Source organism: Bufo bufo, chromosome 2 (genome assembly GCF_905171765.1).
Source record: "Bufo bufo chromosome 2, aBufBuf1.1, whole genome shotgun sequence".
NCBI classification, from domain to species: Eukaryota; Metazoa; Chordata; class Amphibia; order Anura; family Bufonidae; genus Bufo; species Bufo bufo.
Genome location: NC_053390.1, coordinates 130174064 through 130193115, shown reverse-complemented (window position 1 = coordinate 130193115; position 19052 = coordinate 130174064). Strand labels below are relative to the sequence as shown.

Below are 19052 nucleotides of genomic sequence, written 5' to 3'. Positions count from 1 at the left end.
GGCAGTCCTGTGTTTCGTGCCCTGCCACACGACAGATCCAGCAGGCCGCCTTCTTGCAGTCTCTCAGCCTGTGCCCCTTGCCACATTTCCTGCAGGTCTGCGGCATGTCAGAGTAATAGATGAGCGCTTGGGAGTTGCCCAACGAGAAGGTCGGGGGCAGGTGTTGTGGGGTCCCTGTTCAGGTGGACGATGACTGACCACTTGCCGGTCCGAAGCCGTTTCCATCCAAGATATGGGTGGGGTCCCTCACCACGGTGCAGAAACGCTTCAGGTAGGTGATGATGTCCTTGCCTGGGATGTGTGGGTTCCGCATGGCGATGGTCACTCTCATTTCTTCTCTCTGGACTGGGCAGCTGCTCACAAAACGGCTGGGCAGCTGCTCACAAAGGGGAGTCCGGCTGTGCGGCTTTCACCATCTCCCAGTACCTCTTGCAGATGGCCACGGAGGCGAAGGTGATCCAGAACATCCCAGTGAAGAGGGAATGGATGCTCGTCACCTCCGGCTTGGCGAATCCCTGGTCCAGGACCATCTTCTTGCTAAACACATCCTGGCTCATGTCCCGCGCTCTTCCGTCCACTTCCTTCAGCTTCAGGACGACCGTCTGCCTCATCTAGGGCTCCAGGGGAGGGGAGCCAGGGCCGGGCTTCTGGCCTTCCTGTTGCTTCGGAAGAACGGGCGCCGATGAAGTGGAGGCTGAAGGGTCCTAAGGGGCCTCCTCCGTGGCCTTTCTTCCTTCTGCGGTGGTCTTCTTGGTCTTGTTCTTGGGAGGCTTGGAGGTTGAGGTTGAGGCCATGGCTTCTTCCTTCTTCCTGCCTTCCTCTCCCTGGAAAATCTTCTTGCTGGGCAAAGCTTTTTCCGGGGAAGGTCTTCGCCGAGCTTCTTTTCTTCGTCGGGGTCCCCCGAGGCCGGAGTCTTCAGTCCTCGTCGTTGGGGTTCCTCGTTGAGTCTTCGCAAAGTCTTCCAGTAGTCGTCTTCAGGCTGTCGAGATCCAAGTAAGCACTGTCTAACGTCGTACACCAAGACAATTAAGCCACAGGCCAAGAGGAGGTCGGAGACCAGAGCACTCTTGTTCCCTGGGGAATAGCCCTACACCCAATAGCAGCAGTGAGCTGAAGCTGAATTTAATCAACGATGCTCAAAGGTAGAGTGCAGGGGGTACCCACAAGGACCTGGGCCGGCAAGTCAAGGCAGACTGATAAGAACAGATACTACACTTGATCTTAGCCAAAATGCAGAGAAGCGATAACCTGAAAAGGGTTCGCCGTACAGGCCGATGCTCCCCAATGCAGAACACCTCTGCAGCCCGGCTTCTCTTCTGTCTTCACATTTGCTGTGCACAGGAAAAGGACCTGTGGTGACGTTACTACACTCATCACATGGTCCGTCAAATGATCCATCACCATGGTAAAATATCATGTGATGGACCATGTGATGAGCGCAGTGACGTCATCAAAGGTCCTATCCCTCAAAGAAGAAGACAAAAGAGAACCTGGGCTGCGCGAACAAGTGGATTAAGGTGAGTTAAATTATTTATTTATTTTTTTAACTCCTCCAGCCCTATTGTACTATGCATTCTGTATAAAGAATGCTATTATTTTCCCTTATAACCATGTTATAACGGAAAATAATACAATCTACACAACACTGATCCCAAACCCGAACTTCTGTGAAGAAGTTCCGGTTTGGGTACCAAACATGATGATTTTTCTCACACGCGTGCAAAACGCATTACAATGTTTTGCACTCACACGGAAAAATCGTGCATTTTCCCGTGACGCACCCGCATTTTATCCAGGCCAAAAACATGACGCCCGTGTGAAAGAGGCCTTATGGGGGATCTATGGATGACACACTGTTATGGAGGATCTGTGGATGACACACTGTTATGGAGGATCTGTGGATTACACACTGTTATGGGGGATCTGTGGATGACACACTGTTATGGGGGATCTGTGGATGACGTAATGTTATGGGGGATCTATGGGGGATGTGTGGATGACACTGTTATGGGAGATCTGTGGATGATACTGTTATGGAGGGGATCTGTGGATGACAATGTTATGGGGGAACTATGGGGGATGTGTGGATGACACTGTTATGGGAGATCTGTGGATGATACTGTTATGGAGGGGATCTGTGGATGACACATAGCATCTTATGCGATATACAGTATGTGTCATCCACAGATCCCCCCATAAGAGTGTTCCTGTGTAAATAGGGACCCCCAATACACATCAGTCTGTATATGTAAAGTGTTTCAAATGTATCTATCTATCTATCTATCTATCTATCTATCTATCTATCTATCTGTTATCTATCTTTCTATATCTATCACCTATCGATCTATATCGGTCTGTCTATTACTGCAGATTCATCTAATACATCCCTTTATCTGTCTATCTCTTCCCATCTTCACTCTCTGTGTCTTATCTGTTTCTGTCCGTACAGACATCACCCCCATCATCTGGGCAGGTTACAGGCACAATCTCCAGGCAGATAGCGGTCACTGAGCGGAACCCTCAGCCTCTTCAGCACGATGACCTCACTGCTGCAGGTATGACTAGAGCCCCGTGACAGCACAGTATGGTGAGAACTGAGAAGGGACGTGCTCAGCAGTAGTGGCATGTGGTGAGGTAACAGCAGTGAGGTGGATCCAGGGTCCCCCTCATCCACCTGCTCCTGTCCCACCCGCTCCTGTCTCCGCTACAAGCGGGCATGTCCTGTGTGAAGCCGCGCTCCGCCCGCTCACAGCCCCTTCACGGCCTTATCTCTGCCTGGGTGACAGCAGCAGGCACGGCTGAAGCTGCCCAGCTGACCTTGCCCTCAGCTTGGCTGGCAGGAGGGAAAGCTGCGCTCGGGTCCCTCCGCTAGTTCTCCTCCATTCAGCCTGCAGCATGACTGCAGCATGGGCAGCGCGCTCGTCACCCTGTGCCATCTCCTGTCCAGGGGCATGGTCAGCGGCTTCAATCTGAATGTCACACACACACTGGTGAAGGAGGTTTGAGGTTTGATTGAATGATTTAATGACAGAGAGAGACATGAGAGAGACATGATACTACTACTCTCTCTCACAGTAGCGTTGCGTTACATAGCAGGCAGGCGCAACGTAACGTCACTCACTGCGTCATTGACTCACGCGCCTGCTCCTCCCACTTTATTAATGAAGCAGGCAGAGCAAGCGCGTGACGAAGTGAGTGACGTCACGTTACGCTTATGCTGCTGTCCTGTCAGGCATGCCTGCTGCGCTACTTTTATAGTGAGTAGGACTAGTAGACAGTAGACCTAACAGGGCAGCTGCCCCACGGATGGCCCTGCAGGAGGAGCCTCTCATTTGGCCCCCTAGTGGCTGCAGGCCCTCAGTCCATGCCCGAGTGCCCGAATGGTCAGTCCGCCCCTGGTAGGAAGTGTACAGGCTCTTGATTTGAATGACTTCAGCACATCTGCGGCCACAGGACATCACTAGTCTCTCACACTGCTCTGGTGTGATTCTGATCCACTCTTCTTCCAGTCTCTTCAACAGTTCTGTGACTGTTGTGGGTTTCTTGACCATAACTTTGTCACCAAGGATTTTCCAGAGGTTTTCTATTGGGTTTAGATCAGGACTCTGGGCTGGCCATTTCATTGTTTCAATGTTTTCAGTTTCAAGAAACTGCTTTACCCATTTTGCTGTGTGACAGGGGGCATTGTCCTGCATGAAAATTGCTGGCTGATTGAGTGATGAACGCAAGGAAGGAACCATGTGTTGTTGAAGAAGGTTTTGATACACACTTGCATTCACTCTGCCATGTAGATGTACAGTAGGTGAACCCGATTTTGTGTCAATCTCGCTGTATTTCTCGGCGAGATTGAGCACATACGAGCCCCATCGCGGGAGCCAGCGCCGAGCTGGCTTGCCGCGATGGAGACAGAGCCGTCATAGAAGCGACGGGAGATCCGACTTGGATTCCCGCCAATTCTACACGTGTGCGGCGTTTGTTATGAATCCTGAGGGGGAAGTCCCCGCCGGATTTTAAATAAAAATCCGGCCTGGGTCCCGCCCTCAGGAGCATACCGGGCCCTTAGGTCTGTTATGGGTTGTAAGGAGAGCCCCCCCTACGCCGAAAAAAACGGCGTAGGGGGTCCCCCTACAATCCATACCAGACCCGTATCCAAAGCACGCTACCCGGCCAGCCAGGAAGGGAGTGGGGACGAGCGAGCGCCCCCCCCCCCCCCCCCCTCCTGAGCCGTACCAGGCTGCATGCCCTCAACATGGGGGGTTGGGTGCTCTGGGGCAGGGGGCGCACTGCGGCCCCCCCACCTCAGAGCACCCTGTCCCCATGTTGATGAGGACAGGGCCCCTTCCCGACAACCCTGGCCGTTGGTTGTCGGGGTATGCGGGCGGGAGGCTTATCGGAATCTGGGAGCCCCCTTTAATAAGGGGGCCCCCAGATACCGGCCCCCCACCCTAAGTGAATGAGTCGTCTCGCGAGACGAAGAATCGGGGTGCGCCGAGTCTCGCGAGACGAAGAACCGGGGTGCGCGGAGTCAACAACAGAGAGAGGCGAAAACAGAAGGAGAACCCCGGAGACAGAAGACAGAAGGAGACAACAAGACAGAAGGAGAAGACAGAAGGAGACAACAAGACAGAAGGAGAAGACAGAAGGAGAACCCCGGAGAGTTGAGAAGACCCCCCCGGATAGCGGAGAAGACAGAAGGAGAACCCCGGAGACAGAAGACAGAAGGAGACAACAAGACAGAAGGAGAAGACAGAAGGAGAACCCCGGAGAGTTGAGAAGACCCCCCCGGATAGCGGAGAAGACAGAAGGAGAACCCCGGAGAGTTGAGGAGACCCCCCGGATAGCGGAGAAGACAGAAGGAGAACCCCGGAGAGTTGAGAAGACCCCCCGGATAGCGGAGAAGACCCGTCGGGATATCGGAAGAAGAAGAGCCCCCCCCTGGTAAAAGAGCTAATAAAGAAGACAGGGGGCGGCCTCCGGAGCAGAAAAATAAAATATTTTAATACACTGTGTGGTTTATTTGTGTTTTTACCACTTTTCTTGCAGGTGAATGGGTAGGGGTACGATGTACCCCATACTCATTCACTTAGGGTGGGGGGCCGGTATCTGGGGGCCCCCTTATTAAAGGGGGCTCCCAGATTCCGATAAGCCTCCCGCCCGCATACCCCGACAACCAACGGCCAGGGTTGTCGGGAAGGGGCCCTGTCCTCATCAACATGGGGACAGGGTGCTCTGAGGTGGGGGGGCCGCAGTGCGCCCCCTGCCCCAGAGCACCCAACCCCCCATGTTGAGGGCATGCAGCCTGGTACGGCTCAGGAGGGGGGGGGGCGCTCGCTCGTCCCCACTCCCTTCCTGGCTGGCCGGGTAGCGTGCTTTGGATACGGGTCTGGTATGGATTGTAGGGGGACCCCCCTCAGGATTCATAACAAACGCCGCACACGTGTAGAATTGGCGGGAATCCAAGTCGGATCTCCCGTCGCTTCTATGACGCGCTTGCTGGGATGTGCTGTCACTATCCCAGTGAGTGCGAGATCTCGGCAGCATGTCGCCGAGTATCAGCGCGACGCTGTCGTGCTAAAAACACAATGTCAGAAACACCTACTGTATGATAGGTCCAACTCCTGCTGCAGAAAACATTCCCCAAACCATGACACTTCCTCTTCCACTTCCACCTTTAACTGACTTCTTTACACACTTTGGGTTCAGTCTTTCCCCAGTTTGTCGACGAACATAATGTTTCCCATCAGACCCAAATAAATTAAACTTGCTTTCATCACTAAAATGAACTATGGACTACTTCTCCTCTGTCCACACAACATGCTTCTCAGCAAAGGCGAGTCTAGCCTTTTGATTCTTTCTGCTAATTAGAGTTTTGGTCACTGCAGAGTTTGCTTTCAGTCCAAATGCTCTTAAACGTCGGGACACTGTATGACGAGACAGATCATTACTCTGTTCAGTGGTGAACTGGCAAGCAATTCCAGCTGCAGTGTTGAAATGATTACCCACGGAGATTCTCTCTTGGGGGACTTGAATGAGTTTGTGATGTTGTAAAGATGCAATATTCTAGAAATCACACACTTGGAATGACCAACTTGCTATGGCTGATAGGGTCACCCCTTTGGCCTTCATCTGGACAACCTGCTGCCGGAGGGTTTCAGTCACTTTGGAACTGCACACCATTTTGGCAAAGTCAATGGAAACTGGAAAGTTAGGCTGCCAGTTAAATAGGGTTTGTCAGATCATTAAGGAAATTAGCACCAGTTGCCAGATTAATACCAATAACTTGCAGGTATCTGAAAGTGTTCTCTAATTTTGATCAGTGTTCTTTTTCAATGATCTCATTTACATTTTTATTCTGTGCTTTAGAATAAATACAATTTATGAAATAATCTTAAAATACTGCTATTTTACTCATGTTAGAATATATTCACATAGGACTACACTATGACCTTGACATTTTGGAAATTGTGTGTTGGTTTCAAATTTTGATCGCCACTGTAGAAAGGTTATTGAATATACAGTGCTACCGATAATTATTCATACCCCTGGCAAATTTTGACTTAAAGTTACTTTTATTCAACCAGCAAGTAATTTTTTGACGGGAAATGACATAGGTGTCTCCCAAAAGATAATAAGACAATGTACAAGAGGCATTAATGATCCGCACTGTGGAAAATCTCAGAGGACGTGGTCGGAAGCCAAAAGTGACACCTGTGCTGGCCAGGAGGATAGTTAGAGAGGTGAAAAAGAATCCAAGTATCACCACCAAGGCCATCCTGGTGAATCTGGGCTCTGCTGGTGGCAAAGTCGACAATCCAACGGACACTGCACAATGCAGACCAAGGAGGACGCCACTTCTCCAGATAAGGCACACAAAAGCTTGCTTAGCCTTTGCAAAAGCTCATCTGGACAAAGAAGAAGACTTTTGGTCTTCTGTGTTATGGTCAGATGAAACAAAAATTTAATTGTTTGGTCGCAATAATGTTTCCTTCATTTGGCGTAAAAAATGAGAAGCCTTCAACCCCAACAACACCATCCCCACTGTCAAACATGGCTGTGGGAACCTAATGCTTTGGGGGTGTTTTTCAGCCAATGGACAGGGAACCTAATCACGGTAAATGGCACCATGAAAACAGAGCAATACATGAGGATTCTCAACGACAACATCAGGCAGTCTGCAGAGAAACCTGGCCTTGGGCACCAGTGGACATTTCAGCATGACAATGACCCAAAACACACAGCAAAAGTGGTGAAGAAATGGTTAGTAGACAACATTAACGTTTTGGAGTAGCCCAGCCAGAGTCCAGACTTGAATCCAATTGAGAATCTTTGGAGGGAGCTAAATATCAGGGTGATGGCAAGAAGACCCTCCAACCTGAAAGATTTGGAGCTCATTGCTAAAGATGAATGGGCAAAAATTCCTGTGGAGACATGCAAAAAGCTGGTCTGCAATTATAGGAAGCGTTTGATTGCTGTAATAGCCAATAAAGGCTTTTCTATTGATTATTGAGAAGGGTATGAATAATTTTGGACTGGACACTTTTTGCTCAAATGTAAATAAAAGCTGAGTATTTTTTTCCCCCCACAATAATGCCTCTTGTACATCGTCCTTTTATCTTTTGGGAGACACCTATGTCATTTCCCGTCAAAAAATTACTTGCTGGTTGAATAAAAGTAACTTTAAGTCAAAATTTGTCAGGGGTATGAATAATTATGGGCAGCACTGTAAATGTTAGGACAATTAGAAAACTGAAAATTTTTATGCATCCCTCCTAAGCAGTGAGAGAAGAGCTAGCTGGCATCCCACTTTTTTTTTCAAATTTTTGTCACCATAATCATAATGGTCTAGGTGTGCAGGTCCCCCAAGCTATCCAACTCCGATCAAGCAACTTTGAGGCTTACCAGCTTTCAGTCAGATGAGAGATGGGTTTCAATGCTTCGTTGCACACAAGGCTGCTATTGTAAGGTATGTTGACTACCTGTCTTATGGATAGATTGTTGGCTTGCACATACTTGGCTTTTGGCATATAGCCTTTGTGTGATTATGTTGTTTATTATAGATAATGATATAGCATCTATAAATAGAAATTTTTAATGGTAGGTAAAATAATTACTTATAGTAAGTTTATTAATGATAGGAAAATGAAAATTCATGAATATTTTTGCTCATCACTGTTCTCGCTATTCTTGAACCATTTCAGTGGTGTTTCCATCAATTTCTGACCTTTTCCTGTGAACTAGACACCCTCCCCTCTTCAGAGCAGGGGGTGCCTGGTTTAATGCTCGAGTTTCTCCCATTGACTTACATTGTGCTCGGGTGCTCTGTAGAGCACACGAGCATCCCAAAGTGTTCTACCAGAGCACTTTGTTGCTCGATCAACACTAGTACCCACCAAGAGGTCCCCCTAAGGCCTTGCAACTAGAAAGTTCTCATCTGTTTTTTTTTTCTGATTAAGGGCCTGTGTCCTAAAAGAGCTCCTTGCTGATATGAGGCTGATTTAGCTGTTATTCTAGCTTTGCTACATAAGCAAATTTCAAAGGCAGAAAGTTATCTCTACCAATTAAAAATAATGTACTGTAGTGCTAATATTGCTGTTGTGTTCTTCTTTCTGTTTACCTTCTTGTTGTGCAGCAGCAAGTAAGTATTATTATAGCTCTCTGCTATTCACCTGAGCATACATCAAATATATAGCTAAAACAGACACATTTAGCCTTTTTATTTTGCTTCAATGTCATATGAACCAGAGAGACTTCCAAATTAACATTCAACTGAAAGTGAAGCAATAAAATGGTGCACTGAAATGGTTGACTCGCTCTTTAACATCATCTCATGTGACAACAGATACACACAGCCAGGAATCAGTGGGTTCTTCTGACACCAAACTTAGTTGGCATGGCCCAGGAACTGTCTTTGTGTCCTCATATGTCCTGAACTTGCCTCTTGCTTTTGCTACTCCTTCTGCTAACCAAGTAATGTATGCCACTGGCTCTGCTCTGCTTTTTAGGGAGGATGAGCTTTGTGAGGACAGTCAGCAGTTACAGGCCATCCCAGACTTGGAGGAGAGATCCGCTGCGGACTCCTCTAGGCTTGCAACTACCAATGATGATGACAGTCAGGTGGGAGCACATGTTGTAAGAGGTCGGGGACGTGTACAAGAGATAGGTGAGGGTGACAGAAGTGACAACCAAACAGATGTAGATGATGATGATGTAGCCGATCACATATGGGAGCCGGGTCATGAGTGGGTATCATCATCATCAGGGGACAAGGGTTGCAGTGAGCCCATGAGACAGCAGGTTGGAAGCGGACAAACTTAACAGGGCTACGCAATCCGCTTCTCGAGAGACTACCTGTTAGGAACACACTAGCAGTGCATGGGTTCACTCCGGGAATGTCCCATTACCATTTTTCTCTGCTCTTTTATCAGTTTGTTGGATCTAACTGCAGGTCACCTGCTGCGCCAAGAGGTACCCTGTAGTTTTTAGGATGCAAGGGTTAAAGGTAAGTATAACATTAATTGTTAGATAAAATATTCTATAGTGCTATATATTCCTTTTTGACCCATGCCAGTATTGATCATGCAATATTCGCATATTGCGCGATGATTACATTGCCAATTTTTCTAGTAAAAAAAGTAGGATATAACGAATATTCGAATTTGCGAATATTCTGCAAAATATTTGCGAACTATTGCGAATTCGAATATCACAAATTTCTATATATTTTCATAAGACTCAATGTTATTTTGAAACAAAAAGTCATCAAAACCTTTTTGAAGCCATTTACTGTATTTGCTGTGACTGTAAATAATGCTTGTTTTTTAAGGGGGTTTAACACAGAATAGCTTCTCTCAATTTTTTTTGTATGGTCTGTATATATATATATATATATATTTGTACGGGTTAATTATGTCCCCCCTTAGATGTCTTTTTTCATTACTGAACAAATTCTGTTATTTGTTCATTCCAGGCCCCTTATGAGTTTAGTTGCACTTTTGCCTTGCACTTTTTCTGACTCCAGGGCATCCTATTTATGAACTGGTGACCAGAACTGAACTGCATATTCAAGATGAGGGCACACCAAAGCTTTGTATAGTGGCAATATTACATCCCTGCCCCACGAGTCCATACCTCTTTTAATACAAGACAAAATGATGTTGGCCTTAGAGGCAGTTGACTGGCATTGCATGCTGTTATTTAGTTTATGATTTACTAATACACCCAGATCCTTCTCAACAAGTGATTCTCCCAGTTTTACTCCCCTTAGGGCATATGCTGCATGTGGATTATTAGCCGCCAAGTGCATAACTTTGCATTTATCTATATTGACCCTCATTTGCCAAGTAGAGGTCCAAACAGTAAGTTTGTCCTAATCAGCTTGTATCTTATTAACATCTTCCATAGACTATATCAAATTAGGCTACTTTCACACTAGCGTTTTGGCTTTCCGTTTGTGAGATCAGTTCAGGGCTCTCAAAAGCGGTCCAAAACGGATCAGTTTTGCCCTAATGCATTCTGAATGGAAAAGTATCTGCTCAGAATGCATCAGTTTGCCTCCGTTCAGTCACCATTCCGCTTTGAAGGTGGACACCAAAACACTGCTGTCATGGCTATAGAAGACGTAATACAAAAGGATCTGTTCTTGACAAATGCATGCGGTTGTATTATTGTAACGGAAGCATTTTTGCAGATTCATAAAGGTTCCGCAAGAAACTCTAGTGTGAAAGTAGCCTTACAAAGTTTGGTTTCATCTGAAAAATAGAAACAGCACTACAGGGAGTGCAGAATTATTAGGCAAATGAGTATTTTGACCACATCATCCTCTTTATGCATGTTGTCTTACTCCAAGCTGTATAGGCTCGAAAGCCTACTACCAATTAAGCATATTAGGTGATGTGCATCTCTGTAATGAGAAGGGGTGTGGTCTAATGACATCAACACCCTATATTAGGTGTGCATAATTATTAGGCAACTTCCTTTCCTTTGGCAAAATGGGTCAAAAGAAGGACTTGACAGGCTCAGAAAAGTCAAAAATAGTGAGATATCTTGCAGAGGGATGCAGCACTCTTAAAATTGCAAAGCTTCTGAAGCGTGATCATCGAACAATCAAGCGTTTCATTCAAAATAGTCAACAGGGTCGCAAGAAGCGTGTGGAAAAACCAAGGCGCAAAATAACTGCCCATGAACTGAGAAAAGTCAAGCGTGCAGCTGCCAAGATGCCACTTGACACCAGTTTGGCCATATTTCAGAGCTGCAACATCACTGGAGTGCCCAAAAGCACAAGGTGTGCAATACTCAGAGACATGGCCAAGGTAAGAAAGGCTGAAAGACGACCACCACTGAACAAGACACACAAGCTGAAACGTCAAGACTGGGCCAATAAATATCTCAAGACTGATTTTTCTAAGGTTTTATCGACTGATGAAATGAGAGTGAGTCTTGATGGGCCAGATGGATGGGCCCGTGGCTGGATTGGTAAAGGGCAGAGAGCTCCAGTCTGACTCAGACGCCAGCAAGGTGGAGGTGGAGTACTGGTTTGGGCTGGTATCATCAAAGATGAGCTTGTGGGGCCTTTTCGGGTTGAGGATGCAGTCAAGCTCAACTCCCAGTCCTACTGCCAGTTTCTGGATGACACCTTCTTCAAGCAGTGGTACAGGAAGAAGTCTGCATCCTTCAAGAAAAACATGATTTTCATGCAGGACAATGCTCCATCACACGCGTCCAAGTACTTGTCATGGTCTTACCTTCTTGCTGTTCTCCTTCGTTTGACATGTGCTGGCGGCCATCTTGGTTTCTGGGTTTCTTGTAGCCTCCCACCCTGCGGCTCCTCCTTCCCACTGGGAGGAGCTGGATGCCTAGCTCATATATATAGGAGGTCTGTGGCTTCAGTTCCTCGCTTGGTCCTCCTGTGTTCACATGCTTCTAGACTGCTGCTGCTTCTGGTTCCTGATCCTGGTTTCGTCTGACTACCCTGCTGGTTCCTGATCCTGGCTTCGTCTGACTACCCTGCTGGTTCCTGATCCTGGCTTCGTCTGACTACCCTTCTGGTTCCTGACCTCTGGCTTCGCAAAGACTCTGCTTCGGTTTCGCCATCCGTTTGGACTTTTGCTTTACAGCTTTAATTTCAATAAAGCCTTCTTATTTTCACTTATCCCTTGTTGTACGTCTGGTTCATGGTTCCGTGACATTAGGACCAAGCCATGAATTCTGACGGTACAGGGCCATCCTCGCTACCCACGCTGGTTGCCAGACTTGATCAGCAGGATCACCTGTTGGGTCGGTTCGCTGTGGCGTTGCAAACCCTGCTTGAACGCACGGCTCATTTCGCTCCCGTTGCCGATGGGTCGGTTGTCGCTCCTGGGCCCGCTCCTACTGCCGCTCCGGTTGTTGCGCCAGAGTCTACCCCGACACCTGTTGTTGCACCTGCGGTGTTTCGGGGTATGACCGGTTCTGTCCCTCTTCCACAGCGCTTTGGGGGAGAGCCAACTCAGTGCCGAGGTTTCCTTAACCAGGTGGGCATTTATTTCGAGTTGCTGCCACATGCCTTTCCTACTGAGAGATCAAAGGTGGGCTTCTTGATCTCGCTGCTCTCGGACAAGGCCTTGGCCTGGGCCAGCCCTTTATGGGAGAACAACAATCCGGTGGTTGCCGAGTTTTCCGGTTTTGTTGCTTCTCTTCGGAAGGTATTCGATGTGCCGGCTCGTGCTGCCTCTGCTGCGAAGCTCCTTATGTCCATCAGACAGGGTTCACGATCCGTAGCTGAATACGCCATTGAGTTTCGTACCCTGGCAGCAGAGGTGGGCTGGAATAATGAGGCTCTGGTCGCTGCTTTCTCTCATGGTCTCTCGGATGCCTTGAAGGATGAGGTTGCAGCTAAGGACCTACCAGTGGAGCTCGAGTCTCTTATTTCTTTCCTGATTTTGATTGACACCAGACTCAGGGAGAGACCTTCCTTTAAGGAGAGCCTGCGGAGGTTTTCTAACAGATTGGCGCCTACGTTTGCTGTCCCACCCGTGCCTCCCTCTCCTCCCACGCCTCCTGGGGATGACTTGTCTGGGGGTGAACCCATGCAGCTGGGGTTTGCTCGCCTATCCGAGGGGGAGAGGGTACTCCGGAGACGCGAGGGCCGATGCATGTACTGTGGTCTCGGTGGGCATTTTCGGTTGGCATGTCCGAACCGTCCGGGAAACGCTCGCACCTGAGATCCTGTCGGGGGCAGATCTTGGGTGGAGTCTCCTCGTCCCCGGTTTCCCGTGTTGACAAACCACTGATCACTGTTGTCCTCTCCTGGGTCGGGGGCTCGGTGACGACCCAGGCGTTGGTGGACTCTGGTGCTGGTGGTTTGTTCATTGATAATGTGTTCGCTGCCGCCAATTCCATTCCTCTGCAGGCTCGAGGTTCCCCACTGGCTCTTGAGGCGATAGACGGCAGACCCCTTCTGCCGCCACACGTGACTCATGAGACCCTTCCAGTGGGGATAGCCATTGGTGCCGTTCACAGAGAGTCGGTCTGCCTCCAGGTTATTTCGTCTCCACACTACTCCGTGGTCTTGGGGTACCCCTGGCTCCGGAAGCATAATCCGACTTTCGATTGGAGATCGGCCGAGATCCTCTCGTGGTCACCGCAGTGTGGGGCTAGTTGCATCCATGGGTCTGTCAAGTTGCTGTGTACTTCCTCGGACTCTCTGTTGCCTCCTGAATACGAGGAGTACCGGGATGTATTCGATAAGGTGCGCGCGGTTGCCCTACCTCCGCACCGCCCATACGATTGTGCCATAGAGTTACAATCTGGTGCCGTTCCTCCTCGTGGCAAAGTCTATCCACTGTCGGTAGCGGAGAATGAGGCCATGGAGGAGTACGTGAGGGAGGCGCTTTCACGCGGACACATTCACAAATCCTCGTCCCCGGCAGGGGCTGGATTTTTCTTTGTGAAAAAGAAGGGCGGTGAGTTGAGGCCTTGCATCGATTACAGGGGTCTCAATCGCATCACGATCAAGAACGCTTACCCGATACCCTTGATTTCCGAGCTGTTCGATCGCCTTAAAGGGGCCACGGTCTTTACCAAACTCGACCTGAGGGCGGCATATAACCTGGTAAGGATCAAGGCGGGCGATGAGTGGAAGACCGCGTTTAACACCAGGACCGGTCATTATGAATCCTTGGTTATGCCCTTTGGGTTGTGCAATGCGCCCGCAGTCTTTCAGGAATTCATCAACAATGTTTTCCGTGACCTGTTGCAGCAGTGTGTGGTGGTCTATTTGGATGACATCTTGGTATATTCTGAATCCATGGAGGCCCACATTCTGGATGTCAGACGAGTGTTGCAACGGTTACGAGAGAACAAGCTGTTCGGTAAGCTTGAGAAATGCGAATTTCACCGATCCCAGGTAACCTTCTTAGGTTACATCATTTCTGCTGAGGGGTTCTCCATGGATCCTGAGAAGGTTTCGGCTGTCTTACAGTGGCCCCAGCCCAGTGGTCTTCGTTCCCTGCAGCGCTTTTTGGGCTTCGCCAATTATTATCGGAAGTTCATCAGGGACTTTTCCATGCTAGCCAAGCCGCTCACGGATCTGACCAGGAAGGGCAGTAATTCCCAGGTCTGGCCGCTCGAGGCCATCCGAGCTTTTGAGGCTCTAAAGTCCGCCTTTGTGTCGGCTCCGATTCTGTCGCATCCCAACCCTGGGTTGCCCTTTGTCCTCGAGGTGGACGCGTCTGAGACGGGAGTAGGCGCCCTTCTGTCTCAGCGTAGAACACCAGAGGGTCCTCTGCTTCCTTGTGGGTTTTACTCCCGGAAACTGTCTTCCGCGGAGTGCAACTATCAGATTGGTGACAGGGAGTTATTGGCCATCGTGCAGGCCCTTAAAGAATGGAGGCACTTGCTCGAGGGTTCGGTGGTTCCGGTCCTCATCCTGACGGACCACAAGAATCTGACCTACCTTTCTGAGGCCAAGAGATTGACACCACGTCAGGCCAGATGGGCTCTGTTCTTGTCACGTTTTAATTACGTGGTCTCCTACCTACCCGGTTCCAAGAACATCAGGGCGGATGCCTTATCACGGCAGTACTCCGAGCTGTCCAGGGAGGAGTCGATTCCGACTTCGGTCATACCTCCGAATCAGATCTTGGCCGCCATTCGCACCAGCCTGACCTCTCCCCTGGGTGAGCAGATTTTGGCGGCTCAATCTGGTGCTCCCCCTGGGAGACCCAACGGCAGATGTTTTGTGCCTGAGGAGTTGCGCACTCGGTTGTTGCGAACCTACCATAACTCCAAGACCGCGGGGCATCCTGGAAAGAATCAGCTGTCCTGGGCTGTTTCACGTCTGTTCTGGTGGCCTTCCCTACGTTCCGACATCGCCGCATATGTAGCGGCATGCTCCGTTTGTGCCCAGAGTAAGTCCCCTCGGCACCTTCCGTTGGGCCTTCTGCAACCCATAGCCACCGGGGAGCGCCCATGGTCACACCTGGGGATGGATTTCATTGTGGACCTCCCTGCATCCCGAGGCCATACGGTCATTCTCATGATTGTGGATCGGTTTTCCAAAATGTGCCACTGTGTTCCTCTCAAGAAGTTACCCTCTGCACAAGAGTTGGCCACGATTTTTGCCAGGGAGGTCTTCCGGTTGCACGGTTTGCCCAAGGAGATTGTGTCGGATCGGGGGAGTCAGTTTGTGTCCAGGTTCTGGCGCGCCTTTTGCTCCCAGTTGGGGATTCATCTCTCCTTCTCCTCGGCCTACCACCCTCAGTCCAATGGGGCCGCAGAACGATCCAATCAGGCCTTGGAGCAATTCCTTTGTTGCTATGTCTCCGATCACCAAGACAATTGGGTTGACCTCCTGCCTTGGGCTGAGTTTGCCAGGAACACGGCGGTGAACTCTTCCTCTGGGACGTCTCCCTTCATGGCCAATTATGGGTTCCAACCTGCCGTGTTACCGGAGGTATTCTCTCCCCAGGATATTCCGGCTGTGGAGGATCACCTTTCCGTCCTACGTGCTTCTTGGGTACTGATCCAGAAGTCCTTTGAGGTCTCTGCGCAGCGCCAGAGACTCCAGGCTGATCGCAGACGAGCGCCTGCTCCTTCCTACCAGGTCGGAGACCGTGTATGGTTGTCCACCCGCAACCTCAACCTTCGAGTGCCCACTCCCAAGCTGGCGCCTCGCTTTGTTGGTCCCTTCCGAGTGCTTCGCAGGGTAAACCCGGTAGCCTATGCCCTTGCGCTTCCTCCTGGCATGCGGATCTCCAACGTGTTTCATGTCTCCCTGTTGAAGCCACTGGTGTGTAATCGTTTCACTTCCTCGGTTCCTCGGCCTCGTCCGGTCCAAGTGGGTAATCGTGAGGAGTATGAGGTGAGCAATATCCTGGACTCACGCCTGGTCCGCGGTCGGGTGCAGTTTTTGGTCCATTGGCGTGGTTATGGTCCAGAGGAGCGTTCCTGGGTTCCCTCCGCAGATGTCCATGCTCCTGCCTTGCTCCGAGCCTTCCACGCACGCTTCCCTCAGAAACCGTTCTTTACTCCGCGGAGGAGGGGCCCTTGAGGGGGAGGTACTGTCATGGTCTTACCTTCTTGCTGTTCTCCTTCGTTTGACATGTGCTGGCGGCCATCTTGGTTTCTGGGTTTCTTGTAGCCTCCCACCCTGCGGCTCCTCCTTCCCACTGGGAGGAGCTGGATGCCTAGCTCATATATATAGGAGGTCTGTGGCTTCAGTTCCTCGCTTGGTCCTCCTGTGTTCACATGCTTCTAGACTGCTGCTGCTTCTGGTTCCTTATCCTGGTTTCGTCCGACTACCCTGCTGGTTCCTGATCCTGGTTTCGTCTGACTACCCTGCTGGTTCCTGATCCTGGCTTCGTCTGACTACCCTGCTGGTTCCTGATCCTGGCTTCGTCTGACTACCCTTCTGGTTCCTGACCTCTGGCTTCGCAAAGACTCTGCTTCGGTTTCGCCATCCGTTTGGACTTTTGCTTTACAGCTTTATTTTCAATAAAGCCTTCTTATTTTCACTTATCCCTTGTTGTACGTCTGGTTCATGGTTCCGTGACAGTACTCCACAGCGTGGCTGGCAAGAAAGGGTATAAAAGAAGAAAATCTAATGACATGGCCTCCTTGTTAACCTGATCTGAACCCCATTGAGAACCTGTGGTCCATCATCAAATGTGAGATTTACAAGGAGGGAAAACAGTACACCTCTCTGAACAGTGTCTGGGAGGCTGTGGTTGCTGCTGCACGCAATGTTGATGGTGAACAGATCAAAACACTGACAGAATCCATGGATGGCAGGCTTTTGAGTGTCCTTGCAAAGAAAGGTGGCTATATTGGTCACTGATTTGTTTTTGTTTTGTTTTTGAATGTCAGAAATGTATATTTGTGAATGTTGAGATGTTATATTGGTTTCACTGGTAAAAATAAATAATTGAAATGGGTATATATTTGTTTTTTGTTAAGTTACCTAATAATTATGCACAGTAATAGTCACCTGCACACACAGATATCCCCCTAAAATAGCTAAAACTACAAACAAACTAAAAACTACTTCCAAAAATATTCAGCTTTGATATTAATGAGTTTTTTGGGTTCATTTAGAACATGGTTGTTGTTCAATAATAAAATTAATCCTCAAAAATACAACTTGCCTAATAATTCTGCACTCCCTGTATTAATCCCATCCTCTATGTCATTAATGAATAGTATAAATATTCCCATTGAATAGCAATAGGTAATATTTGATTGTCTGTTTTAAGCTTTGCTCAGTTTTTTAAATTTGAATTCCAGTCACCCAGTCATGGTCTGTGTCAAGTTTGGGGCCTCTAGCTTTAAAACTGTGAGAATGGCAGTATTTGAACGTTTTACATTGAAGTCAATAGGTGAAATCGGATTGGCTAAATTTTGACCGCAGTCACCCAGTGAGTAATTGTGCTAAGTTTGAGACACTTGGCATTTAAACTGTGATAATAGCAGCAGTTTATCTATTTTTCATTAAGGTCAATGAAATCTAAATGGCTGTTGTTACCCCGCCCCTTCTTTTCCTAATTGTGAACCACAGTAACTCAGTGACTAACACTTTAAGGTTTGGGAATTATCCCATTTATTGTGTAAAAATGGCAGCAGTTTTATTTTCTTCTATTGAAAATCAATGAGTGAAATTTGATTGGTTGTTAGTGGCTCCGCCCAATTTTTCTAACCTTCAAGTGGAAACACCCAATGACCACATTTGTGATATTTGAGGTCCATGACATCAATAATGTGAGAATGGCAGCATTTTTTATTTTTCACATTTAAATCAAAGAAATCTGATTGGTTGTTTTTGGCCCTGCCTACTTTCAGAATTTTAATCCCAGTCCTCCAATGACCATCTGTGCCATTAACAGTCTAAGAGCAGCGGCAGTTTTATATTTTCCCATTTAAACAAATGGCTAAATTTTGATTGGATGTTGTAGACTCCGCCCACTTTTTTTATAAATTTTAACCCCAGTGACCCACGGTGCAAAGTTTGGGTACTCTGGCTTCCTGTTTGCATCACTTCCTATCAGCTGACCAGTGTGACATCATCGCAGGTCCTGGAAGGTAAAATCTACAGGAGGACTGCAGCACTTGGAGACAGGGCCGGAAGGCCAACGGTGTTTGCCAGGGGGAGCTCTACCCTTTCCCCACGGGGTGGCATTCTCTCCCGGTATGGACACCCGGGCTGCGGCCGTCCAGCGTTCTATATCAGGCGGCCGCAACAGTGGCACGGCGATGGAAGGAATCGCAATGGATCTGACACAGGATACGCCTGCACCTGTGGTGTATGAAGTTGAGGTGGAAATTGAAGGCACAGAGAGACCATGCAGTCCAGAGACATTGGAAACAGTGTCAGAAGATATGCAACGATCGGGGGTAGTGTCACAGCCAGGAGGAGGTAAGTGACATGGGACCTTTGCAAACGTTTTGCAATCAAGCGCCCCAGAGAGGAGCGCAGTGGGTAGGAGAGGCCTGCAGACCCGATTCTCGGGGAAGACCCGGGGAAATATTAGAAAGGGCAGGAGCTTGGACTCGACCCTTGACCAGGCCGGCGTTCATGTAGT

General features: G+C 48.8%; 1 pseudogene; it reads right to left on the bottom strand.

The window, feature by feature from the left end:
* Positions 1–1043: 1043 nt before the first annotated feature.
* On the bottom strand, positions 1044–1245 carry LOC120992961 (annotated as a pseudogene).
* Positions 1246–19052: the final 17807 nt, after the last annotated feature.